The sequence below is a fragment of the Petaurus breviceps genome, unplaced genomic scaffold (assembly GCF_028583685.1).
Source record: "Petaurus breviceps papuanus isolate PSGF00001 unplaced genomic scaffold, PetGlider_PUasm1.0 90762, whole genome shotgun sequence".
Taxonomy (NCBI): domain Eukaryota; kingdom Metazoa; phylum Chordata; class Mammalia; order Diprotodontia; family Petauridae; genus Petaurus; species Petaurus breviceps.
In genome coordinates, this window is record NW_027187339.1 from 7,043,935 (window position 1) to 7,050,837 (window position 6,903).

At 47.1% G+C, this 6,903-nt stretch overlaps 1 protein-coding gene across 1 annotated transcript in view; it reads left to right on the top strand.

Moving 5' to 3' along the window:
• The first annotated feature begins 6,463 nt into the window (after nucleotides 1-6,463).
• The window catches only part of ZMIZ1 (zinc finger MIZ-type containing 1), a 445,041-nt gene continuing 444,601 nt past the window's right edge, over nucleotides 6,464-6,903 (top strand). The window contains exon 1 of the mRNA XM_069068340.1: nucleotides 6,464-6,557. The gene's annotated coding sequence lies outside the window, so the exon portion shown is untranslated. The remainder of the gene's footprint in view (nucleotides 6,558-6,903) is intronic.

Consider the following 6,903-nt stretch of genomic DNA (forward strand, 5'->3'; position numbering starts at 1 on the left):
AAGAGAGGATTGAAATGGTCAGATTTGAACTTTAGCAAAAATCACATTGGCAAGGGGCAGCTAGCTGGTACAGAGCAAAGAGCACCAGCCCTGGAGTTAGAAGGACCTGAGTTCAAATCCAGCCTCAGACAACCTGAAATTTACTACCTGTGTGGTTCATTTAATTTGGGGGGAGGGGGGAACAAAAGGTTAAATGGACAAACCATTTAACCTTGATTGCCTTTGAAAAAGAAAACAAAATTACTTTGGCATATAAGTGGAGAATAGATTGGAGCTGGGGAGACTTGAGGCACAAATTGGCAATTAAAAGAAGTGATGAGGGTCTATACAAGGAGAATATCTGTGTCAGGGGAGAGAAGGAAATATAAGATGCTACAAAATTAAAAACAATGATATTTGACAACAGACTGGATATGTGGGGTAAGTTAGGGTGAGGCATTGAGGATGACACCAGGGTTGCATGCCTGGATGAGGGAGAGGATGGATGGATAGCTTCCTCAACTCTAAAAGCAAAATTGGGAAATGAAGGGATATGGAGGGGAAAATAAGTTAGGCTTTGTACATGTTGGGTTTGAGATGCCTATGGGATATCGAATTCAAGACATCAAGAAGGCATTGGTAATGCAGAACTACAGCTCAGGAGAGAGATGAGTGTTGGGTATGTGGATATGGAAATCATCTGTGTAGAGGTGATAGGTGGTGGATTAATTCATGGGAGTGGGATCACCAAGCAAGATAACATAGAGAGAAAAAAGAAGAGGAACAGGACAGAATCTTGAGGGATATCCATGGTTAGTAGGAGTGTCCTGGTAGAAGACCTAATAAAGTAGATTGAGGAACAAAACTAGGAAAGGCTTTATATGCCAACCAGAGAAATCCATATTTTGTTCTAGAGATAATAGAGAGCCACCAGTTTATTAAGAAAGGGAATGACAGGGTCAGACCTGTGATTTAGAAAAATCACCTTTGGTCACTGAAGAGAATGGATTGGCTAGGGGAGAGATCTGAGGAAGCAATGGGCAATTAAGGGACTGAGAGTTGATGAAGACCTGAACATTGTTTAATCCTTTAGCTGAGGCTTTGATCTTTTTATTTCCCCACCTGGCCTAGTTTTCCCCTTATTTTTGTCTCTTTTTGTACCTTCTTTGTTCCTTTCCCTGATGCCCCCTTCCAACCCAGTCTTGCTTTTGGTAGCCCAGACTCCAGCTAAGGGGCAAGGTTATCCTCCATCTACCTTCTTCAAGGCCACTTCCCTCCACCCAAATAAAATGTTGCTTTTCCTATATTTCTATTTTCACACACTAGTTGGCAACAAGTTTACAGCTCTTGTCTTTTTTAGCCTCCCCCTGGACCACGATCATACTCATTCCTCACAGTGATTCTTTACCTGTCTTTGAGACCAGTCCATTTTCATCTGGGTAGGAGAGGGCAGTAGATGACTCTTTTCTAGTACAGTAAGAATTGACTATATTTGGGTATCATAGTAGATTGGTACCAGGAGGGCTCTGAAAAGGGCAGAGGATTAGCTGCCACTCCTACCACACTGCCATCTATTAGTACTGTGAATTAGATAAATACAAATCCCAATTCCAATTTGTCTGAGTGCCCTATTGACATTGAAAGGAGTTAAGCCATCCAGTAAAAGATTGGCTAGCTTTTCTGATTTCCCTTTCAGAGTTAGGTATTCTTAATTCATTATCAAGGCTGGGTTCCTCTTTATTTTGGGGACAGAGGAGACAATTTGGGTCAAGGGATTGCATATTAGGAAGAATAAACAGTACAGGGAAGGCTGCCTAGAAGAGGTGAACTACAAATTCAATGTCTACTTGTCTAGCTTTACCTACTACTTATTCCAGTAAGTCTAACTTCCCTCCTCCTCCTCCTCTGAACTCAGCCAAAGACCAAACCCATCTTCATCACATTCAGAAAGAGCCCTACCCCTCCAGCTAGGGAATCAATTAATCAACATTTATTAAGCACCTACTATGTGCCAGGTAACATGAAAGCTGTTGCCTTACTTGCCTTCATTTCCATAGTCCAGCCAGAAATGTGTTCCCACAATTCTTTTCCCTCCTTATTTCCCCAGGGGTTACTCGGACCCCATTACTTCCTCCCAAAGCAGTCACTGCCTAGTGTCCCCCTGGGAGTCACCCCTTTTTGTATAGCTACCTCTTTCCCTGAGATGATAGCTCCTGAGAAAGAGGAAATTAATTGCAAATAAATCTACTATTAAGGTATGATGCTAATGACATGGAATCTGGGCTCTGGCAATGAAAGGACTGCCCGGCACCAGTGTCAGCATCAGTTACTTGCAAGGCTGGGCTTATTCAACCCACGTTTTCATAATGGGCACTGAAGGCAGGCTCTGGAGTGGGGTGATTTATGGTGCTGCATTGACTGAACAGAATCTATCTTCTACCTCTGTGGCTGGGGAAAATGAACGAAGTTTCCACAAGCCTATCTCTTCCAGAACACAGATGCCTCAAATATGAGCGTAACTGATAGATCTGGGGTAGGGAAACAGGGTGGTGCAGAGGATATTCCAAATGTCGACTGTGGCACTGGCTAGGGTCTGGATGGGGATGGAGGGGAAGAGGTGTGATTTGACTAACCTCAGTGTTGTATACAATAGAGTTGTGCCACAGGCTGAGAGATTGCCTAGGCACAGCCCTTGTGGAAAACATAACTAAATGCCTTATGCAAACTTGACAACATTTTCAGGGAAGGATAAAAAAGGCAGTGGATGGCCATCTCCCCCATACTGAGTATAGGGATATGAGCTAGGATCCCTGTTCATAGTTTGATTTGACCGTAAGTAAATCACTTGCAAGGGTGGGGTGACATGCAACACAAGCAGGTCATTTAACCCATTTGAGACTCAGTTTCCTCGACTACAAAATGTGTCTGATACTTGTGCTATTTATAATACCCAGGTTTTTGTGAGGATTGAATGAGAAATGAGGAAGTGTAAGTGAAATACTTTGTAAATTGTAGGACTCTGAACTCCTTCTGGATGAAAATAATAACTAACATTTATATAACTCTTACTATGTGCCAAGCACTGTGTTAAATACTTTACAATTATTATCTCATTTGATCCTCACAACAACCCTGAGAGATAGGTGCTATAATATTCCCATTTTACAGGGGAGGAAACTGAGGGGAAACAAGTTAAGTGACTTGCCCAGGGTCACACAGAGAGTAAGTGTCTGAGGCTGCACTTGAACACAAGTTCTTTTTAATTCTAGTCTTGGTTCACACTATCTACTCTGCTATCTAGCTGGCCCCTAGGGATCATCAATATAGAGACTTCAGAGGTCATTAGTTCCAACTTCCTCCTTGTACAGATGAGGAAACTCATTGAGTAACTTTGCCAAGGTCATACTAAATAATTGTCAGATGTAGAATTTGAATCCAGAGCCTTTGATTCCAGAGTCACCATACCATGTTGTCTCATGTTGATACAGTCTGGGACATTGGCAAGTCCAGGACCTGGATTAATATAGGACTGAGAAAAAGAAAAACTGTCAAGACCTAGACTCCTATACTGGTTTTGGAAGCTATCTGTCCTCGCATGTAATTGGTGTTGAGGAAGGACAGTTGATCCAAAAGAGGCATTCTTAAAAAGCTCCATGTAAACTGAATTTCTGTAGGTGGAACCCTGTTTCTCTAACAATGTAGACAATTCCAGAAATATTTTGACTTTATTTCTCATTGATATTCCATGGCGAATGGCTTCTCTCACTTCCTCCCTCAGAAGGTAGGTAGGAGCAAATGTGTTCTTAAAAATGAAGTCTTTTAAAAACTAAAAGTGCTATGTAAATTGAGCTATTATTATTGTAGGTGGCTTTCTTTCAAAAGGAAACTTTTCTGGTGGACAGTCAATGGATATTTAGGGATATTCAGTAATGCTAATGAGGAAGAACTCTGATTCTGCAACTAAAATGACCCACGGAATTAGAGGGACTATTACCAGGTTCTCCCCATATTCTCCTATGAAGGACTCACCTCTACCCATTTAAAAACTCAGATATTGGCAGCTTTCTCTATATGAGAATGCCCAAGATGCTTCGGTATTGTAAAAGGAGTGAATTTATATCAGGAGGAAGAGTGCTTCTTTCTTCCCTTCCCCCTTTGTCTCAGTTTCCCCAACAGCAAAGGTCATCTATCAGAGCTCATGGTTTGCACAGTCATTTCAACCACATTAGCTTCCAACAACCTCGGGTTGTAGAAAGGACAGGTATTATTCCTATTTGGCCAGCGAAAAAATAAAAGGAGGGTAAGTGGCTCACCCAAAGTCCTGGCTCAATGGCAAAGCTGGGACTGGAACCCAGATCTACCTGATTCCTGGCCCCAGACTCCTTTCATTGCACCACACCGCCTCCCGACGTTGGCCAGCCTCAATAGCAATCATTGGACAGCGTCCATATGTTCAGGAATTCAGCATGTTAATGGGTCCACGGTAGGGTTAAAGTTTAGGTTACGGTTGCCTTACGGTTTAATTTGGAGATCAGAACACATCTGTTCCTAGTATCATTTTGGTTCTTAAGTCACTAGCTTGGATCATTGTCCGGGTCAACACTGGCCATTTTTGGCTCGGGCCAGAACAGAGAGAGCGCGTCCCGGGGTTCATTTCGGTGTCTCTGTGTACGTGCGCCCACACTTCCTTGTTCTCTTCTACAAGTGTACTTATATCCTTGCTTTACAAATCTGGATAGAGGGTCTAGACACCTCATTCAAGTAGGTGCCCCTCATATCAGTCACTGGGCAGTGAGTTTTCTGGGGTTTTCACCCACACACACACACAACTCCCCAGCTGTACCCCTGTCCCCGACCGCCTGTCCCCTGGGAAAATTCAGCGCCGGTGCAATTTCTCTCCCCGGGCGCATTTCTGTGATCTGGGTCTCTCCCCGGTGCCCCCGTCTCTGTCCCTAGGAGTGTCATTGTTCCCCAACATCTCTCCGCCCCCTCCTCCTCCTCTGCCCCTCTGCCCCTCCCCACCCCTGGTGCCCAGTCCGGCGCATCCAGGGTCTCCGCCTCCCTCCTTGACCAGCGTAGGGCTCCGCTGGGCTCCCCAGGGCTGAGCTCCCGCTCCCTCTCTACCCAACTAGTCTTTGTTATTCCGAGCTCCCCTCCTCTCTTTGCCTTCTGACACAGCGGCGGCGGCGGCCGCCTGCAAAACACGGAATGCGGATTCATCCTGTCACACCTGGACCGGACCGTCCCCCGCCCCCGCCCTTAAGAACTGTTCCCCCAGCCGAGTCCTGCATTCCCCTCTCCTGTCCTCCACCACGCCCCTCCCCGACCCCCCCCCCGCTAAGGAGCCCGGGTTGCGGCTGCGGGACTAGAAACATCCAGTTGTGGTTGTGGAAGGGTCTTGCTGTAAATACCTAAGAAGGGGGAAAAATTGGAGGAAGGTGTGTATGGGGCAATATGTGGTGTGTACGTGTGTGTATCCTGGGTGGGGACTGATTAGGGAAAGTTTTATGCGGGTGGGGGCCACTGGAGTGAGGAATACAGGTGTGCGTGTCTGTAATGTGCGTTTGGGGGACTCACACTGCTCATTCCCTCTCTACTTTAGGCGTGGGGAATGAGGACCAAACGGGGGAAGGGGGATGTCGCTCCGAGGGCCCCCCCAGACTACAGCCAGAGACCTCGGAGTCAAGGAACCCGAGATCAGTAGGTTTGGGGTACAGGTCGCCTGCTGAGTCTGAGCCCGCCCCCATCCCCCAAACCCACGCCCGCGCCCGCCGGGCCCCCCCCCCCCCCCCCCCCAACCTCGGCCCGCTCTGGGGGAGGGCGCTGCCGTCCCCAGGGCCCTCTTAATTGTCCAATCGCCGGAGCCGAGTTGGAAGCGGAATGAATATATTAGTCTTATTAACCACTCATAAAATAGAGATTATTATCCCTGGTAGGGGCGGAGCCGAGCTGAGCGTAGTGGGGTGTCCCTGCCTGGTGGGTGTGTGGGTGTGTTTGGGCTCTACTCGCCCAGTCCTGAGGAGCAAGTTCTCAATTTCACGTCCCCACAAGGGTATCCCCTCATTGTACTCCCTGCAAACATGGAGGGGAAGGAGGCCTTGGGAGACTAATTCTGGGGTCACATTTGAACTCTTCCCCGATCCACTTCACCCACCCGCTCAATTTTAAATCTTCCCCAATTTCAGGGCACGGTCCACTAAGCCGAGGTGGCATTTGCTCCTATTCCCATGTCTATGTTTCTGGTTCAGCCCAAGGGAAACGGAGTGGGTAGAAATAACCCGAAGGTTGTAAATTCGGGGGGGGGGGGGGAATTCCCCAAGAGGTTTATTGTAAAAAGGCATTTAGTCCCCCCAGGTTTCCTGGGAGTACAATGAAGCAGGGCCTTTACCAGGCGGCCACTCTTGTGGGGATGTCCCCCCCCCCGCCATGCTCCATGCTCTCTGATTCTGCCCTCTTTGTCCACTCAGAGCCTGGGGACCAGGGAAGGGGTGAAGTGGGGGCATGTGGAGAAGACCGGACGGCTGGGAGAAGCGAGCTTTTGACACTCCCTTCATTCCCTTGCAATAACAATTCAAAAGGTCGGAAATTCTCATTCTCAGTTTTCTTCTTAGAGGATTTTGGTTATGTATACAGTAATCTATATGGATATGTATACACACACCAAGCCCCCGAAGGGGCGGAGAACCGCTATTACTCTGGGTGCTGCGTATTTGTGGAGAGGGGGAAGGAGAGGGGAGGGTGTCGTGTGTGTCTTCCGCTTTTTTTTTTTAAGTCTTTCTCTATCTCCCACTCCAATTTGCACGATTTTTCTCTTGCTCTCCCCCTAAACTTGCAGAGTAAAAGAAAAAGCAGGTCCGGGTGGCTTGGGGAAGAAGAGGTGTGTGTGTGTGTGTGTGTGTGTGTGTGTGTGTGTGTGTGTGTGTG